This window comes from Stegastes partitus, unplaced genomic scaffold (assembly GCF_000690725.1).
Source record: "Stegastes partitus isolate 25-593 unplaced genomic scaffold, Stegastes_partitus-1.0.2 Scaffold156, whole genome shotgun sequence".
Lineage (NCBI taxonomy): Eukaryota > Metazoa > Chordata > Actinopteri > Pomacentridae > Stegastes > Stegastes partitus.
In genome coordinates, this window is record NW_007577887.1 from 284,166 (window position 1) to 304,861 (window position 20,696).

General features: G+C 40.3%; 1 protein-coding gene across 2 annotated transcripts in view; it reads left to right on the plus strand.

The window, feature by feature from the left end:
* znf536 (zinc finger protein 536) overlaps positions 1-20,696 on the plus strand; it is a 207,483-nt gene that overhangs the window by 22,186 nt on the left and 164,601 nt on the right. For both annotated transcript variants that reach the window (XM_008279351.1, XM_008279352.1), the window contains exon 2: positions 3,442-3,523. The gene's annotated coding sequence lies outside the window, so the exon portion shown is untranslated. The remainder of the gene's footprint in view (positions 1-3,441; positions 3,524-20,696) is intronic.

Here is a 20,696-nt window from a genome sequence, read left to right on the forward strand (position 1 = left end):
AGGAGGTGTATTTATCAGGCCGGAGAGAAGAGAGGGGCATCCTCTTGTCCACTGTCGCTGCTCTTTCTCTTCTCGCTCGTTTTATCTGCTGAATTAGCTCCTAGCTTAGCTCAGTGTGATCAGGGCGTAGCTGAGCTGATATACAGTATCACAACAAATACACACAAATGCCACAGCTGTGGGAAGCAAATGCGAATGGAAAAGTACAACAATGTTCCAGCTGAAGTTAAAGCAAAACCCTTGTCGGGGTAAACAGGATACTTAAAACTTTTAAGGCCTCTCTCTCTCGGCGTCTTTTGCTCTTTTCAGTTTCATGATTGCTTTTCATCTTGGATGCTTCTCTTTTTCTCACTTTCCCTGTTTTACCCGTTTGCTATTATGATATTAACATGTTCCCAGTAGTCTTGTGTATAAGCTGGTACATAGCTGTGGAAGTTTGTGCAGGAGACGTTCTAAAAAAATGTTTGTGTCCTATTTTTCTATTTTTTAATTTTTGGCCTCTTCAACACGTACTGTGTCTGCATAGTCTTGGAACTAATGAGTGTAAATCCGCATAAACATAGTGTATATATATATATGTTCATATATGTTTGAGCATGCATCTGTACTCATATACATCTACTCATATGCAGTTCTCTCCAGCCAGTGGTCTAAATAACCTACTTTTGTCTGACAACAGCATCAAGACATGGAGGTGCACATATGCAGAAAGCTATTTGGAAAGGCCTCCTCGTAGCTGTCAGCTTTTATTATGCGCTGAGGTGTCATGTTTGTTAGGAAGCTGAGTGCAGATGGCAGAGTGGAAGAAATGGATCACTAATTTTAACAATGATTAATGAACAGAGATGGAAAATGAATTACATCGGACTATTGGAGGCAAGGAATATTTTCTCTGAAAATGTTAACTTCGGCTGCCAGGCAGCCGGCCGTGTTGTGGGAGTATATTGAGTAGGGGGAGGGAATGTGTACGTGTGTGTGTGCATGTGCATATATGTGTGATTGCTTGTACGTGTGTGTGTGTGCATGCGCGTGTGTATGTGTGTGCGCACTAAGGTGCAATTTTTCCCCCGCATCTTTTGTAGAATCAACACTTCACTGCTCTTGCCTATTACTTTACCGCTCGCCTGCTTAAACACTGCCAGCTTTATACACATTGTTTTTCCCCCCTGTGTGTATTGCTCTACCAGTTAAGGTACACACTCTTTAATAAGGTAAACACAGGAAAGGTTAGACTGTCTTAAAATGTTAGCTATTTTCATTACTCTGCAGTGCGCTTTATATCAAATCAGAGATGTAGCAGATTCAATCAAGTGTTAGTAGCTTTTGCTGTGGTATTTCACTCTGGTAAAACAATAACCTGCCTGGTACATCTGCTTTTGAATGTAGTTTGGAAGACATTCTCATGTCTATGTGCATCATTCTGATCATAGAAACAGCAATAAAGTATGATTTAGACAACAATAATTTGAATTTCCCCAGCAAAAGTCTCTGCACTGCATCCAGGAAATCAACCTAATAGATTGTGAGCTTTTTAACTGATTAATTCACACATGACACATGACGTCTTCTTGTCGGTTACATATGACAGAGAGAATCAGTGTTTACCTTTTTATGCATCAGTATTCTGATATCATATAACAGTATGAAAAGCAGACGTGACACTCCTCATTGTTTGTGATCCTTGTAGTTTCTCTTCTCTTCTTACCACTTTCTCCCCGCGTACAGAACCCCCGGCTCTCCCCCACCCAGTCACCCTGCCTGTAGTTATGTCTCTGTCGATGTTTGTCTGGTGGGCGGTTGGTGCAACACGGTTTAATAGGTAGATGTGAACTATTTTGAATTTAATTAATCTCCTGATGGGAAATACGTAAAAGGAGAAAACAGAGCAACTTCTTGCAACATTGTGTGTTTGTGTACGTGTGTGTGTGTGTGTGTACAAGAGAGGCAGAGGAAAAGAGAGAATGATAGAGAGAGAGAGAGAGAGAGAGAGAGAGAGATCTCAGGTTACGGCAGCATATGCTAAGCACTCAGAAAACATACACAATGCCTTTGGTGAACAAGGTAGTCGGTATGCCCTTGGGAGCCAATTTAGATTGTGACTTAAGGCAACATCATGGCTTTGTGTGTAAGTGTGTGTGTGTGGATGTGTGTGTTCGCCGTACGCGAGTGTGAGTTTTACTCTTGATGCTCCATTGAAACAGTAGTGGTGGGTAAATCTGGGTGGCCCTCCTGCAGACCCTCCACATCTGTGTTCCCCCCCTACTATCCCACTGTTGTAGGACTGAGCCAGCTTCATGCGTTCATGCCTGGCTGCCTCCCCACATTCGGAATAGCCATGAGAATTAGCTGGACCCTCTTTAGGACCTTCTTTGAGAGTCAAAATTTTCAGTAATAATACAGCATTTCCATATTAATGGAACGAGAGCGTCACCTAAAAAAAAAACACAGAAAAAAAGAATGACAGTATACGTGGCACTCTGACTGACAGGTGATCTTTGGAGTTCAGAAACAAGGCAGCATTGAGCATTTAGTTCTTAGATTGAAGGTAAATATACAAAACCAAAATCTCGCAGATTACCATCTAAGCAAACTTCAACAGATTTAAGCAAACGTTTGAAATGTCACAAAAAATGAAATGTAAATCAGGAGCAGTTTAGTCAGCTGCGTAGAAATGGATAAATTAACTTCTTCACCAAAGAACAAAGCCCTGCAACTTTTTGAGGTTTTCCTCCTCGATCGAGCATAACAACTTTTTTTTTTTTTGGGTTTGTTTGTTTAGGAAATATATCCTTCATAATTTTCCAAAATCATGACCTAAGTCAGAAGTTAGTCTACCTCTCTATTAAATCAAACAGCGCTCATCAAGTGACATGGTATGTTAAAGGGGAGTGGCGGTCTTTTACTTAATATACTTTATGTCAGCCTGATTATTTTTCTGGAGTTAAGCAGCGAGGCTTCAAGGCTGGATCAGATAACATCCTCTGCTGAGCTTCACAGGCTCCTCTCACATTTTTCTGCTTATGAGAGAAAGGCTTCCTGTTTTTTTTATTTTTTCGCCCCAACTTTGTGTTTTATTTCTCAAATGACGAACCATGTGCATCTTAGTATGTGTCCCAGTGCGATTCCCCCTCGTCTCCAACTGGATATTACGCTGTCAAATTATAAGGTATAATAAGAAGAAGAAAATGAAAAATGTAAAAGATTGATATACACAAGCAATTACAGTTCATATATTTGTTAGATTATTCATGAATGTGTAAATGACATCACGTCTTCACAGGAAATCCTGAGGAAAAATAAAGCTGTGGGGGGTTACGTGGGGAAGGGGATCAGCAGACAATTTTTTAATGGGTATTTCTCTTCTGTCGCCAGTGTTGCAAACTTGTCAAGCTTCAAATGCGGGTGACTGTGAATTTCCTGGTGTGTGTGCTTTGTTTACAGGCTCTTGTCGTCCCACCTTCTGTGAAGCTGTCGGCGCTCCTTCTCACATCCGGCGTTCGTTGGAGAGGTGGCAGTCACGCAGGTACGATCACACCGATTGATCATGGGGAAAGGGGAGGATATTAAAGGTGTCTGTCACATTTACAGCCCCCGTGCACTTATGTTTTGTTTTCATTTAAATCTTTATCTGCGGGAAAGTCAGTTAGGCGTGCACTTTTTAGGCAGCGCTACACTCGTCGGTCCCGCCGCCGAGAGACTCGTACCTGGGAGTTTCCCCCCCATTACTGTATCTGTTGAGAGTGGCTCATTCTGAAGTGCATCAAAGTTATAGAACAGAGTGAGTTATTCACAATCATCACTTCAATTTTTTCCAGCCAGACAAATAACTTGAATTGACAACCTTCCAGCCACAAACCCATTAGGCTTCCATCACAAATATTCATGGATGCATTCTCACTTGCACGGAAGAAGACTGTGATTTGACAGCTGAATACCATTTGGGACTGCAAAAGACTGGCAAAAGGTGGCGACAGTTGAGAATGTTTTTTTTTTTTTTATCTATCGACGGGCTTTAAGGCACATACAGGATGTTTTCATCTTGGCAGCAGAGGGACCGGCAGGGTATGTTGGTGACGTCACAAATGGACACTCAAAGAGACACCTTTGGCTCATGTTACTGCTGCTAGTGCAAGTCAGAGCTGGGATTTAAAAGCATTTTATCAGATTCAAACCCACTGTTAAATCTGCTTTTGGATCCGATTGCTTTTAAGTCCTCTATTGAATCAGGCTAAGTTTAGCTTTCAACATTTTTAAGTAACTCGATTTATTAAAAAATAAAAAACCTAAAAATATAAGACATGAGATTATGTTTTATCAGATGAAAAAGTAACACTACAGCCTAATTAATGTCTACAAACTACAGCTTCAACCTAAAAATGAAATAAGCAGCAGAAGACATAAAAAGGTTAATTTGATTTAACACACTGAAACAGCCAACAATGGCCGCTTTTGCATTTTATGTTTTTATTTTGTTTGAACCTATTTAATGAAATGCTTGCTCTAAATACTGGATGCAGAGTTATGTAGATGGTTAGTTTAACATTTTTAATTTCACATTTCTTTAAAGGGGAATTGTTCTGAAACTGACACGATCATCTTGATCATCATCAGCAGCAGCAGCTAAAATGTTTGTCATTTCAGTGACTAAAGTACGAGTCATCACTGATTAGTAAATCTGCGTGATGAGCCACTGGAAAACTAAGCATATAAAAAATTATTTCAATATTTGGGAAATGCAGTTGTTAGTCATTTTTGTATTTTCTTCTTAAAAATGACAAATTTCTTCTTCTATTTTGTACAGTGAGTTTTCAGTGCGGAGGAAAAGCTAGCCTCCAAGTATACTGAAATATGATTTACAACAGGACGAAAATCTTGTTAACGCATTGCGCGTTAATAGACTAGCCTTGATTTCTTTCAAAATTTCATAACTCTGTAATTTTGAAGTCAAAATCATGACTTATGAGATGTTGTTGATTTATATTTCTCTGTGTGAGCTAATTAGTTTCTCTGTATTTGTACAAGTCAAATATAAGAAAAGTAAAATTATAATTTTTAAAATTATTAAAATCTCCAGCGGTTTGATTTTTTCAAACAAAGCATCTCCAGTGGAGATTTTACATACATTGAAATAATAATAATAATAATAATTGATCAGATTTAAATAGCTCTTTTCTAGGCACTCAAAGACGCTTTACACAGTCAATTATTTATTCACACACATTCACTCCAGTGGTGGTAGCTACGATTGTAGCCACAGGTGCCCTGGGGCGTGGCTGCCATTCTGCGCCTACGGCCCCTCCGACCACCACCTCAAACAATTCATTCATGCACATTCACACCGGGCAAGGTGGGTGAAGTGTCTTGCTCAAGGACACAACAAACATGACACAGGTTACAGGGCGGAATCGAACCATCGACCTTCTGATCATTTACCGAAACGCTCTACCACCTGAGCCACAGCCGTCCCTGGTTGTGACATCTGGTAAACTTAGCAACAGGGTGTATTTTAACACAAACCAAGATCCTTTCCCCCTCTGACCTCTAAATGTGTGCTTTTGTTTCAATTTGCAAGTACTAAACCGTGGCTTACACCGCCAATAAATGGGGTGATGATGGAGCGCCATTAAGGTGAGGTGATAACAGCTTCCTAAGCCTGCTAGTAGGAGGAGGTCCCCACCCGCCCATATGTATGGGAATAATGCGTGCTGAAAACAGTGTGAGAACTTTCAAATCTTTTATCTTTGTATGTGTATATAAAAATACGCTTTTTTTGGTGCATAAGTGTAGGCACCAATGGAGCTGGGCTAGCCATCTCCTTCATTCTAAACAGGCCAATCTGTGTACTGACTAGTTAAAACTGATGAGCAACTTACTGCTCCAGTTCTTCTAGTCTCACTTTTTGAATAATTCTGATCATCTAAAGCAACAGCAGAACAACTCTGGACAGAGATTTGCAACACAAAACAAGTTTGGCAACAGTCTCTTCATTACATTTTAACACACACACACACACACACACACACACACAAGAACGCACACACACAATCTGTCAAAAAAATCACAGCTCTGTCATTTCCTCTCCATGTAGCTGACGGAGACAAGCAAACAAAGGTGACACGGTAAACAGGTGCAAGCCATCATTAGGCGAGGCCACCGCGGCTCTCACACTGATGGGCAGTTGTAGTGGGTCTGTGTATATCACTGATGAGATCAGATGATAAGTCAGGTTATATGTCTGCTTTGTGAGGTTGGAATTCTTCATCCTACCTGGTTGCCTGTTTTCATCATCATCATCATCGTCATCATGATTACTGTCGTTGTCGCTCCTACAACAGGAATCAGACCTTCTCATTATTTATTTTTCTTACCTTCTCAGTAGCCTCACATTCACTGTTGCATGCCTTCAATCTATACTCCTCTCTGAAACATACCTCCTCTTCCGTCATTCCTCTCCCCATAATTACTCATCCACTCACACGTCTCTGTATTCTTTTAATTCGTGAAAGACCATCGTCCTGGGAGATGGCGTCCTGAGAAACCGAGAAAGAGATGAGGGGGTCAGGCCAGTTTGTAAAAATTGATTGCTTGTAAAGTGCTAATCAATGGAAACCTTTTCTCTTGAAGCTGGAAAATTCATGTTCTAACATTTAATATGAGATTGAGAAGAGCAGGTATTAAACATATACGGCACCTGTCCTCTTCAGGATTAGCTGAGCCTGTCACATTGACAGCCTTCACCTTCCTGCATTTACACACGCCACGCCAAAGTGAAAAATGACATATTAAGCTGCAAATGTCAAACGTTAAATATTTGTTTTTATCAAATCGAATTCCCCGCTCTGATATTTTATCTTTATACCTTAATAGTAATAATAATAATACTTCTAATGATAGTGTGTAATAATAACACATTTCTTCATCCAAGCCATGCCTCGGTAATGATGTGCTGTTTAGGAACACATTTTCCCGGCTGTAGTTTTATTAATCAAATATAGCATGGGTGAGTCATGTCGTTTTGGCTTGTGTCATATTGGAGGTATGTGCCACAGATTTCCCTCATATTGGAAGCAGAGCTAACACATGCTACCCTTGACGTATTCTCACACCATTTCTCACACAAAGCGCTCGCACACAAACTTGCAGACGCTTACACTCACAGATGACTTATATAGATAGCGATGCATAAACAGACCTGAACACACTCTCTCACACACACACACACACACACACAGATGAGGATTTATACACGCACGCACATAAAGAAACCTGCAGATGAAAGTGGGGTAGCAACTGCTGAAACACGGTTATCTGTAGCAGCGATGTCAGGGCTGCACTTTAGAACAACTTTGAAGCACTTGTAGATTACTCGAGTACTATTACTTTTATGCCGCTTTGTGCGCGTCTGTTTGCATGTCAGAGGTAAACGTTCAGTTTTGTAGATTTTACTTTAAGAAGAAAAACATGATCAGACTACTACACACTACTCAAAGTGTTGCTTACACTGTAATGCAATGTAACATGCTGTATTGTATATGAATATAATAAACTGGGCTACAACACATTCTACTGTGCAAACACACTTCTGATACTTTAATAGACCTATATATTTATTTTAAATTACTACTTTGACTAAAGTAAAATTCTAAATGCTGGATTTGCAGCTGAGTCAAATGGTTTGTGATTTTAATTGTGCATTAAGAAACCAAGAAAATTATCAAAATGTGATGGTTTTTGTGCAGTCCAATGAGGATTAAGCATAACTTACCCACATAGCATAATCATGTTTTTTTCATTTCTCACATTGACCTTAAAAAGCACATTTGTTTTTTGTATTTTAGGCCATCCACATAAAAGGTGCTCAGCTAATCTTTAAGCAGTGGATAGTGTTTTATTCTTCACTTTTATTTTTTAAAAACAAATGCAATTTTGGACCATTCATGACTACAAAGAAACAGGTGTCACTTGCACTAAAATGATTATCTTTTTAAGCTGAAGTATTTTTATTTTTATGTAGGGCGATGAACAATAAATTCTGTGAAACAAGGTACAAAATGTAACCTGCTTTCCATTTTAGATTTTTTTTTCCTCTGAGCAAACAGAAAAAGAAAAAAAAAACAACATAAGGTGCAGGGGTGGTGTGTGTGGAGAAAGGTCAATTTTGCCACAGTTTCCTCTTGAATGTTGTTGGGTTAAGATTGTCACTGCTGTGTGGTACTCTACCCCGCTGGTATAAATAAGACATGATTGGCATCACAACAGAAAAAAAAAAAAAAAAAAAAAAAAACTCTCTCTCTCACTCTGTCTCTCGTTTTATCTCTCTCTCTCTCTCTCTCTCTCTCTCTCTCTGACAGCCTTCATTTGCTGGAGGAGTGGCAGACTTGGTGGGAGTTAATGATTATAATTATTTAGCTTTTTTTACATTGTGGGATAATTATTTAAGAGGTTTGTGTAGTCATTGTTGTAATCAGTAAAGAGAGATTACAGAAAATCCGCATGCCAACAGATGGCACTTGGCTGTTGTTGTTGCTTCATATTAAACCCAGTACGGCACACTTGGTAGCAGCCAGGCAAAAGTGAGGGGACAATCAGAAAGAGGCCAAATTATAAAACAATTTGTTCTTCATCATAAATCCATTTATCATATCACTTCATCTTAGAGGAAAAAAAAAAAAAAAAGGAATCAACAGCAGCTAGGATTGTGCGTTCAATCCCAAACCGGCTATCCCGCTAACATGCTCATCTTCCCCCTTACGTGGTGGGGTTTTTGTGGGCATGCCGGGAATTGGGAAAAAAAAAACGCTTCAACACAATAAGCACTATTTGACCAGAGAAGCCCCAACCCTGTGACTTTATTAACACCACAGTGTTCTGCCATCGTTGTTCACACGTAACCCAATTCACAAAGAAGGTCAGCGTTTGTTAGCTTTGCGCCGATGGGACGCCGACCGACTGCTTCAACCGCCTCGTGGACTCGCTGATGTCACTTTCACTCGTCGCATATTGTTTCTTCGGTTTTGTGCGTCTACTTGTGTATTTCGTGACAAGTGAGAAAGACACAGATGAATCTGCAGCGAGGTGAGGGCACTTGCTATCCAGGGTCGGGGAGCAGGAGGAACACTAAGGCTGCTGGCCTACATTCCTGACTAATTGTATAATTGGAAAAGCTCTCTAAATGAGCAAGCAAGCCATCCCTCAAACCCCCCCTCCTCACCAGCTACCTCCCCCCCTATTCACTTAACACCCCCCACCGCCCGCTCACACACACACATGCATGCCCTTTAAAGCAAATCACAAAAGAGCATTTTGGGAATAATAATAATTTCAAAAAGAGTCCATTATTAATCCCACACACTAGCATCCCTGGCAGCAGCAGCTAGGCTGGTTAGTACAGACCCCCCTCCACCCCCTCTAACCACACACACACACACACACACACACACACACACACACACACGCGCTTCTCATGACATACAGTAGTTAGCTATTTGTTGGTTGTGTAATAGTATTAAAGTTGTAAAATGTGAACAGTTGGAGAATGTTTTTCTTGAAACACGTGTCCCAATACAAAATAAAAGTTTAACATTAAAAAAAAAGAAGTTTGACACCAGTAAAAGGCCTGCTACAGAGATAGAAGTGAAAGTTAGAAAGTTGGAGTCTGAGAGAAACAGATTAAAATGAGAATCATCAAAATCAAAGCAGCTGAGATATTCTGACTTGAAGCTCCAAACCCCCGGAATCGTACACTTTTCCGAATGCAACTTGATAGCGTTTTATATTAGGTCCTCCGTGCATCGTAAATTTTCACATCTAATTTCACGCCCCCATTTTTAATACTAGTTTTCTGTTATGAATTTAAACTCTCAGGTCTAAGCCGAGACAACCCTGATGACATCACAGCATAATCTGGGTTATTTTTTTTCCGACTTTCCAAAGCTCCTCCAGAGCAACAGAAGAGATTTGAAGAGTTTACACAGGCTGTATAGTTCTCCTCATGAGGAGTCCCTTTAACAGTTCCATGAATTTTGTTGTAAACTTTCTTTTCTTTTCTTTTTCTTTTTTCTTTTTTTTTTTTTGTCATAAAATAAGCAATTGAATGCCCAGTAAGGGATGATCTACCTGTGTGCTGTGTTAGCACTCATATTTTACTGTTACTACTGGAGCTCATGGTCAAATTGGATTTCCTGATTTATGGCCCTTGCCACGCGCCGTTCATTTCCATGGCTACTGAGGGACGGGGGGAAAGATGATTTCTGAGGTCGACAGCGGTGTCTAACGGGATTGTGGGGTGCTGTTAAAACGAAGCCGTTAATTAATGCTATTGATCAGCAAAAAAATAAAGGCAAATGTGATTTGCATACAGCGCGGGTGATCAATGCATTAACCGATTTTTTTCTCCCCCCTCTGAAATCTGATTTCCTGAGTTTTCAAAGTGAGAGAGAGGGAGTTCAGCCTAATGTGGATCGATTGGTCCTCTCTCAGACAAGAATACAAAGCAGTTTGAAGTTGGATTATGTATTTATGTCTCACTTCGACAAGAAGACAGAGAATTGCACGGAGAGAGATTTCTGTCTTTACATATTTGTTACTGACATTGTCACATCCCCTCCCCGACAAGGAGTGTACAAACGTAAGGTGATATTTCAGCAAGGCCAAACAGAATTTGTTTCGCAACAATGTAAAAATAAAATAATCGAAAAACATCAATGACAATAGCAGGGACATGAAAAAACAAAAACACAAGAGGTGTTAAAAAAGCAATATGTCGTCTTTTTTTTTTTTTTTTTTCTTCCCCTCCTTTCTCTCTCGCTCTGTCAAGAGCAGCTTATTATAGCGTATTGATTTATAAAGCTTTAAATGTGATCCTCCATGTCCAAGTCAAGGGCAGGGAGTGAAAGAGAAAGAGTGAGAAGAAGAGAGGGAGGGAGAGAAAAAGAAAGGGAGACGGAGAAAGAAAGGAACATGAAGGCAAAGGGAAAAAGGCGTCTGGAGACGGATAGAGATAGAAAGAGAGTGTCCACGACGTGGGGAAGTGGCAGCAAGGCATTTTCAGAGCCGCTCTAGAACACAAAAGGGTAATTGTTTTAGCCCAGATGTTGCTTTCGCACAACAAGCAGGATACAATGTTCCTACTGAGCTGATGAGCCCAATCAGTGAAATGATTAAAAATTGATTTTGTCCCTGTAATTACAGTATGTAAACTACTTAGCCGGGATTGCAAAGGAAGTGATTTTCTAATTACGTATATACTCTGGTGTCTAATGATTGGTTTTTTGAAGTAATGAAGAGAGGGTCCTAACGACTCCACTGTGTTCTGTTGTTGAAGGGAGAAGGAAAGAGAAGGGGTGTGTGTGTTTGTGTGTGTGTGTGCGCTGTGTGCATGTGTGTATTTGTGTGTGTGTGGGAGGGGGTGGGGGGGGCATCGTTAGGGCAAGACAGAAGGCATGGATACAAAAGGGGGATGAAAATTGAATTTTTGCCATTTTGCCAGCCAGTGCTCGCACGATAACACGGGGGCCCTGTGTTCGTTTGCATGGGATCTGGAAGCTAAATGGAGGCTGTGACTTCTCATGGGGGTCGCCAGGCCCTGACCAGCCCTGGCAATCTGGACCCTGCAATTAAAACCTCATGGGGGTTAAGGATTGAGGACATCACACAAGCACAGGAGAATTAACAGTCGCGCAGGCCAAATGCACACAGAAATAAGCATAAAGCAAGGCCGTCCTGCTCTGCATATATATCAACAAGCTTCATTCGAACAAGTACGTCTCTTTTGCTACAAAATGACTGCATAGGATTTGAGCCCATTAGTGAAATAAACTCAGAAAGTAATAGAATATGTCCAGTCACGGTTTAACTTCTGTCACTGTTCATTTTGGTACCTGATGATCCAGTTTAGGTTTAGTCTTCTGATGAAAACGTGTTCTAGTTTTAGTCACATTTATTAGCCTTAGCTTTATTACCTACCAGTTCGCTCCACTGATCGCCGTCCAGCAACTCATTTAGAAGAAGATTCACTCATTTGTTCTCTGAAAACCTGTGTTACATTATCAACGTTACGTTAGCTTATGTTTGCATGAATGTCTGGGTCCTGCCTTAAGCCTTGTGGTTTGTCTCAGCTTCTTGTCTAATTCACACACTTTCTTTTTTTCTTCTTTCCAAACTAGTGATGTTGCTCAATGTAAGTCTCTACAGCAGCTCAAATAGGTACATCTCTTTCCAAGCAGGAGATGTCTTTTTGGAGCTGGACAAAACTGTTTTCAAGAGTGACAGCGTTTCATTCTCCAGGTGCACTGAAGAAGATATTGAATTTAAACAATTTGAATCTTCCATTCATCCATCCTGAAATATTATTTAGCTTTGATCTGTTGAGAACATATGTCAGTAAATTCATCATAATTCTCATTTAAAAAAAGATTTCTTTGTTGTTGTCCTGAAAAATAGATCATCAACTAGTGTAATCTATGATAACAAGCATTCAGCTTCTACTGCAATACCGAAAAGCCAAACTGTGTAACATTTGAAGAAAAAAAAAAACCCAAACCTGAAACATCTCACATATTATTTCAACTCAAATGACACATGAAAAGGTGACAAAGTGTAGAAATGACATGCAAAAGGTGCCAGAAGTGGCATGCTGTGTATGTATTTAGGGATGGGGTGGGGGAGGTTACTGTATGTAAACACTTTAGTGAATAAAATGGCAGCATTTCTTTCCATTAGGCGCTAAGCATTTTTTTTTCCTAAAATGTCTAAATCATAGAGTATCCCACCACCATGGTTCTGATCCACATAATTAAGGAAACATATCTCTATAGCCAGCATGAAAAAAAATATCCACTTCAAAATATGGCATTAGTTTTTTGCTTCATAAATAGGCTAACATGAAAAATCTGAAAGTATTATCACATCAGATGATGGAAGATCTGGATAGCCGAGGATGGTTTCACAAAAAACAAAACAAGACACAGTATGTATGGTTAGCCCTCATAATGACCAAGATAAAAGCTTAAAGGTAAAGGTAGTGAAATAAAATTAGCCTAAAAACAGCCTCGGGCTCATTGGGTTCATATAAAAGCCACCAGGAGATTTGCCCTTCTTCCAGACTCTTCTTTCAGTCTTTATGGTTAGCTTAAGCCCACCATCTGGCCCCAGTGTTATATGTAGCATATTGGCATTACAGTCATATCAATAGTCTAATCTAGCTCATGCTAAGAAAGCAAAATTATTTCTCAATATATGGAGCTATTCTTTAAGCACTATATGGAATCTTTGCTACCAATAATATTGTAAGTCTAACTGAGTTACATTAAAAAACATCAAGGTAGAGGAAAGAGAGATTTAGATGTATGTTACCCCTAATTAGAATCCCAAATAGAGGTGGTTGTTCCCTTATTTGGGATGGCATCTGGTTGAATCCTCGCTCAGCTCTGCCAAACTATACATGAAATAACAGCCTCACATTGGATTCTGTGTAAACAGCTTTAAGAACCCAAAATCAATGTGACAACAGTTGGTTATTCTGTAACAGCAGTGCATACACAACCGAACAGGGAAAGCAAAAAAAATCTATGAAATACATAAAATTCTTAACATGTTTGTGCCTCCATTCTTGGTTCAGTATCACTTGGTCTAATTCTGAGATTTTGATAAAAGAACTCCAATAATTGCCTTTCAAAAGACTCTGCGGTCCTATTTCCCGATTGATCTTTGAAGTTAATTGCGTTTTCTTTCTTAAATTTCCACATGCGTTTCCCAAAGCAGTACTTAAGAATGAGTGCATGTGCATGCCATTAAGAGCTTCTTACCATCATCTGTCTGTGGTGCTGAAGATGATGCAGAATACACTTTAAAGTAACTTTGCATTAGTAACTGTCTGAGCATTAAAAATGCATACATCACAATGCACAAGTGTTTTGAATGACACAAAATTTTTAGACTTGGAATTAGTCAGAAAAAAAAGGTGATTTTAGCTGCTGAGACAACTATTACCCTTAAGGTATTACACTTTCTAAGCATTTTAGTGACTATGCAGGTCATATAGTGGTATCCATGTTAAGATTCTGAAGGTTCTAGAGCTTCTAAAGATGATCTTTGCCTCCTAGAAGTGGGTGGGATTGACTTCTAAGAGTGTCTTCAATTGGGATGCGTTTGGGAAACACCCTTAAGGGTTAGAAGGTTTACAAGATGGAACTTACAGCCATCAGCTTGAGATAAACTTGAGGAAATGTGGCCACAGGTATATCAGAAATGATGCTTTTGAGAAAGCATTTTATTTTTTGTATGTCCTTTTATCTAATTGCTTCTGAAGGAAAAGCGTCTCCTCCATTCTCTTTGTTTCTCCTCTCTTTTCCCGTCAACCACAACTTGACGAGGCGTCAAAGATGCAACCTTTGACTTGGGTCGTAAATTAGAATCAACCACCGAGTCCGGTAAACAGTGTTATTGTGGCAAGGCATAGAGACAATCAAGGAGTCACTCTATCAGACAGGGAATATAGAGATAAAGTTACAGGGTCGCAGAGCACATAAAGAGCACATAAATCATACCACACAGAGTCAGCGCCTCAACCATGGCTGCCTTCTCCCCTTCTCTGCGCTTAACATATCTAACAAAGCTGAACATATTTTCTTATGCTTATCTTATGTTCAATATTGAATATTTAATTATGACTTTATTCATTCATTTTTTAAAGAATTTTTTTCTGGAGAAATAAAAGGACGTGAGTTAAGCCTCTGCTTATTGGGTGGGAAAGATCTGTGGTTTTTAGTTCCTTGGGAACATTAATAAGTGACAGAAAGCTAGATTAAGAAAGCTGGGATGCGACTAGAAAGAAAAACGACAAAGCTTTGAAATGCTGCCAGTATCACCAACTGCACTCTTCTGACACAGCTGATTGTAAGAGAAGCCGATAGCATAGCCAGCTTAGGCCTTTAATAATTCATTTAGTTAGGCTATGATCTATCATTTTGTACCTTCTGACATGCGATATTGAAATTTAATATTGCATCAATACAAATGATGTATTGCCAGTCGTCGGGAGAAAGGATGTGGATTGCAAAAAGATTTCTGCAAATGTCTTTTCACTCTTTTCTCTCTCCCTCTCTCCTTTCCATAGCTTCATTGTACTTGAGTAGAAAGGCATAAGAGAAACATCTGTCTTTTTTTCCCCGCGCTTTACTCTCGGCTTTGATATGTGTGTTTAAAAAAATGACAAAACACTCAGGGAGAAAGTCTCCTGCTCAAGTCGAGAGAGGCTTGGTAAAAAAAAAAAAAAGAAAAAATGGGGGGGTTGGAGGGTGGAAATGAGTAGCAGAGGGAACATGACAGCAGTGGCTGAGGGAGACGTCATGCGTTGTCGAGATCTTTGACATGACTCTTTAGTGCGGTGAAATCCCACAGGCAATATTCGGGCTACGAACGGAGTGTGTTAGGTGCTGGGAACCAAAAGCTGCTGTTGCGATGTCAGTCTAGCCTGGCTCCTAGACTGGTTCATGTACGCAGTCTGCTCAGTGAGATAGGGGTGCACCGATAGCAACACTGGCTGATGTCAGTCTGAAGTACATTATACCAGCTATATACAGTGATTAGATTATACATGCTTCCTCCACACTAAATGCTGCTATCTGGCACTAACCACTGGCATTGAATGTATATTTCTTTTTCGGATAAAAAGATTAATGTATATACAACTCTTTAACAATACCAAACAACGGTGATTACTTTCTGATTTAGCTGTTGTCTAGTGTTTGTCAGTATAAAGACCTATCAGTCAATCTGGGGGTGATGATATGTTCAAGCCCTTTGTCTGTGAGGTGAAGCAAGCAACCGACTGTAGGAGGTGTGTTACATGATGGTAAAGACAACAAGCCGTATTTTCCATTTGAACTGGAAAATACAGAGCTTCCCAAATCCTGAACTTTGTGCACGTATTCTTAAACAAGGTGGTAAAGAACTTCAAATAGTGTGATTTAGCACCTGGGTGGCCTGTTTGGGACTTTGATTGTTAGTATAGGTGAAGTTTAGCGGTTTCTCCCAGAGGGGCCCCTGGGTTTTTCCCAGCCTAAAAACCTAAATTAGTGACAGTGCAGCAAGTGATGCATACATCAAATTGGGGCTTAAGTAGAACTTCTATCAATAATTTTTTAAAGGCAGTTTTGCCGGAATCCTACTAATAAATCAAGGAACCTCTCTCTCTTTTTGTGTGGGTGTCTCTGTTCTTCACATATCTCGACAACCATACATCCGGTCCACTTCCAACTTTGTGGGTGTACTGCTGGGGATGCACGGAAGTGCAGTGCCAAGTTTGCAGTAGATTGAGTGAACAGTAATTGTGTTTGTGGTCTTTTTGAGGTTCTCAGTGGGCATTTGGCTGCCTGTAGGTGGGGCCTAAGTTGCCCCTGCTGCAAGGTAGTATCATCAAAGTCAAATTGTGATACGCTTATACACCAAACAATGTTACTGTGGTTCTCCATTTGAATCGTTACCATTGTTTGAATGCATCTGTTCCCATTTGGACAAAAAAGATACAAAACCCAAACCAAAAAAACCCCCAAAACAGACGTGCTTGTGTGAACGCATCCTAACACCGCTTCATCACCACCGACTACCCATGCCACATTCATTGTAATAAAATATGGCTTCTGATTGGCTTGATGATTACAGATGACGGTGTTGATGATGATAGTGATACTGTCAGTGGCAATAATGATTACGACAATATGGAAGGTGGTCATTACAGTGATACTCAAGATCTTTCCTCTCTGGTAAATATTAAGCTGAGGTGCACCTAACTTTGACGGCTCTGACGCACTTCGTCTGTTGGTGTAAAATATATTCCAACAGACAATTCAAGATGAGTGCACGTAACATGTGTCTCTGATGAATCAGAGACACTGACCTGTTACTTTGTGTGTTTGTGTCAGTCTCAATCTTGTTCCTTCACACTGATGAGTCTATGTAGCTGTGTCATTAACATCACATTTGTCTCTGTGTATTAGCATTTTTACTATTGATATATGAATGGCAATTAAGCCGGGCGAAGAAAAAGCAGTTTAACTGACGATCCCCGCACGCATTCACAGGCTATTTAAGAGCTGCTCTCTGATTTTTTGAGGATGCTTGCTCTTTGGAAACAATACATGACATGACCGGTGAGGCTGTCTTTTTCGTGCATAGCATTTGTTTTGTTGATTGCATTAAGGACATTTAATTGAAGAAAGAAAAAAAAAAAAAAAGCCCTCTAGTGTAAACACAGCACACTGTTGCTTGTGTCTGCGTGGCTTCCAGGCATATTGACCTTTAGCTGTGCCCTGACACTGCTCTGAACATCTAGGAAGTCTGCCATGCTTGTAGGTGTCTGGGTATGTAAACAGTGGGGAAGAAAGGCACAGTGAGAGAGAGAATTAGGTGCAGTTGGGAGGTGCCTTGGGTTGCTCTGGGTCGTGGTGTGCCTCCCTACTCTCAGCCTTATGTCAAGGCTTTATTATTTCACCTGCCAAGGTCCTGACCTGCTCTATCAAGGATCTTCCTTTCTCACACTTTGGAGAAAACAGACATTGATACAACAGCCCATTGAAAACTAGTGTTAATGCAGGAAACCCAACAGATTTGCACATCACAGACAGCTACGTGCACTTTAGTGTTGAAAGGATTAATTGAAGAGATAATTAATGTATTATTTAAGTCCTTCACCAAGACAAAATGCCAAATACTTTCTCTCGGCGAAACAATGAAGGCAATGAAGTCTATTTCTGTTGCACAAAGGCAATTCAGAGTGATTTACACAAGGTGAATCAGTGCATTAGAACATTTAAAAGCACATTTACAACAAGTTAAAACAACAAATAAAAATAAAATAAATTCACTTTGTGCGATTTTTTTTGTTTTTTTGTTTTACAATTCACCAAAAGTGCATTTGCCAAAGCTAGAGTTAAAAAAATGCAATCATTTGAAAAAGTCACTACCTTTGTCTGTAGATGCTGTAATAAAAAGGATAACATGATTTCTTACCCTAATATAACCAAAGAAATGGCAAACAAATTGCATGAGATGTACTTTTTTTTAAACGTTACTGTAGCTTAAATAAATCACAACTTGCCGTCCTCTTGCGTTGCTCGGTGAAAATAGGAATCAATGAAGAAACCTTCCTGATATCACTTTGAAAGAGGTTCCAAAGCTAAACAAATTCTCTGATCACTGATAAAATCTTACTTGGACAAGTTGTTCTCGTTACTTTTGTTGGTGCTGGTCACCTTCTCGCTCGATTTTTTTTTCTTCTTCAAATATTTCTTTTTGCCTGCACACTCTTTTATTATTTCCTTCCTTTCTTCCTCTTGCCTCAGGGATGTGTTTGGCAGGTCAACACCTCAGCAGGTGGGGTGTTGTGGGCCAGGTGACCTTTGTCTGTCATTGTTTTGCTCCTCACACCTCACCCAGGGAGAAGGGGAAGGAGCTTAGTGTATTACACCTGCCACTGACTTTACCGTCGTCGTGCTAGATATTGGTGCAGGCTGGGGTGATGTTGGTGTGCCAAGGAAAGTAGAGAAGGTCCCAAATGAACTGTACACGTAGCCAACAGTTGGGAAATACGAGACACCTTCGAGAGCGAGGGCAAGTTGTGCAAACCCGGGGATACAGTGGATTGAACCTCTGAGCGCTTCTATTAGTGTCTGCTCTGATCTACACCCAACCAGGTTGAAAAGAACCAAAACAAGCAGCTCCTATGTAGATAACCATAACAAAAGTGACACTAGATTCCAAATGCGATTTGCGTTCCTGCATGCAGCATTGAGAGATAAATCAAACGTACCTTGAGTGAGTAAGGGGACAGAGATGAAATGAAATACCCAAATGCTGCCTCCACTGGGGCCTGATTGAGTTCAGGTGGCTGGGAAGTGTCTCACCCAGGGCTAGTTGTCAGTGAAGGATCTGCTGTCTTCTCATCTCTCTGTGCTGCAGGGCTAACTGGTGAACATCGGGTGTGTTGCTTTGACGGATGTTCATGTGCCTCCTGTGTTGTGGGGGGACAGGCCGTTGACACACTTCATATTTCAAAAGCAAGGTCTGAGGAAGAAATGAAGATTGATGCAGAAAAATGGTGCTGCAACCCGTTGCCCTTTCGATCCATATATTATCATTTACACATACATGACACCTTTGTGCATGACTGTATAACTGTATATACATATGCATGGACATGATCCAAGGCACCACACATATTTACATGGAGCTGGGTGGGGGGGGGGGATTTCCTCTGTTATTAGAGACATGTGATACAATTGCATTTGATCTCCAAATAAACAGGGAATCAGTCCATCTCCTTGGTGAAGATGGCAGATGAGATGGACGAGCACATTAGCATTGAAGACAACATTAGATTTGCTCAAAATTATTGATCTTTTGTTTGTGAGCCAAGTCGGCGATAAATAACAGTGCATGGGAGATGTGACTCATTATCACCGTGCCAAAAGCCCGACAGACCTCTGTCAAAGCACACTCTCCTTCCCCCCTCTCTTCCTCCTTCCTTTCATCTCCATCACTACAAACCAATTTAATCTGTTTTTAATCCTTCCCTCTTTTCTGTCACTGGCGCCTTTAATGCTAGGCCTCACTGTCACTATCTGATTCCCTTAAAATTTAATCCTGCACTGATAACCCTGTATTATTACATATTACGCACACACAGGCAGCAGGACACTCACACATACATACACATACACATGCAAATATGTACACACAACGTTTAGTGGCTCTCTTAGTGTTTTATTCCTTTTTACCTTCTTAGAGAAGAAAAAATCCTTTTATCACACAATGGGTAATTTATATCCATTACCAGCGTTTTCAATCCTTTTCAGCACGGCTGTCACTGCCTTTGGCACACTCGTGATTAATGTGATCTAATAATAGTCTGCCATTATATTTCCTTTAGTAAAACATGTACCAACATCCTATTCAGCTCCACGAAATTCATTGCCCCTTAAAATATTTTCCCCTTTTCGTTTGAAAGACAAGATTGCTGTTTTTTTTTCTCCTCCTCGTTTCCTCCTAGGAGGTGATTATTTGTTGGTGTGGGGGATGGGGTGCTGGTGGGTTAGTAATGGCACTTCCCCTTTTTTCAGCCACTTATGAGGATGATGAGATTCATGATTCAAAGGTGGTGCCACGATTCAAGGTGGTTTGTGTGAATGCGTGTGTGTGTGTGTGAGCGTTTATGTGTGTGTGTGGAAGTGTGTCTGCAGGTCAGGATGATTGTGCGGTCCTCGCGCTGATAGCTTAGCGCTGATGTGCCTCGCTGAGTGGCGTGGTGTAGAGGTTAGGAACAGCCTCAGGCGAGTAGGGCAATAATTAATTTTTTAAAAAGTGAAACATGACTTAAATGAGCCTACATGTTCACATGGCTTTGTACATTTTTTGCAAGTTTTTCTCTATAGAAAGAGCAACCAGAATGTATATAATATTTACAGAAATACAGCAATAAGCGAACCATTAGCTGTAATTTTGGTCTTTAACTGCTGATTTTGAGGGAAATTGTATTCACCGCATACAGTTAACTGTCCGAAAGCTTGACCACAATTGATTTTTTTCTTTTTTGAGCAGGTATTTTGGAATGGGAGATGGAAGGGAAAGATTCGCCCCATAGAATGTGCATAGGATTATAGGTGTGTGTATGTGTGTGTGTGTGCGTGTGTGTGCGTTTG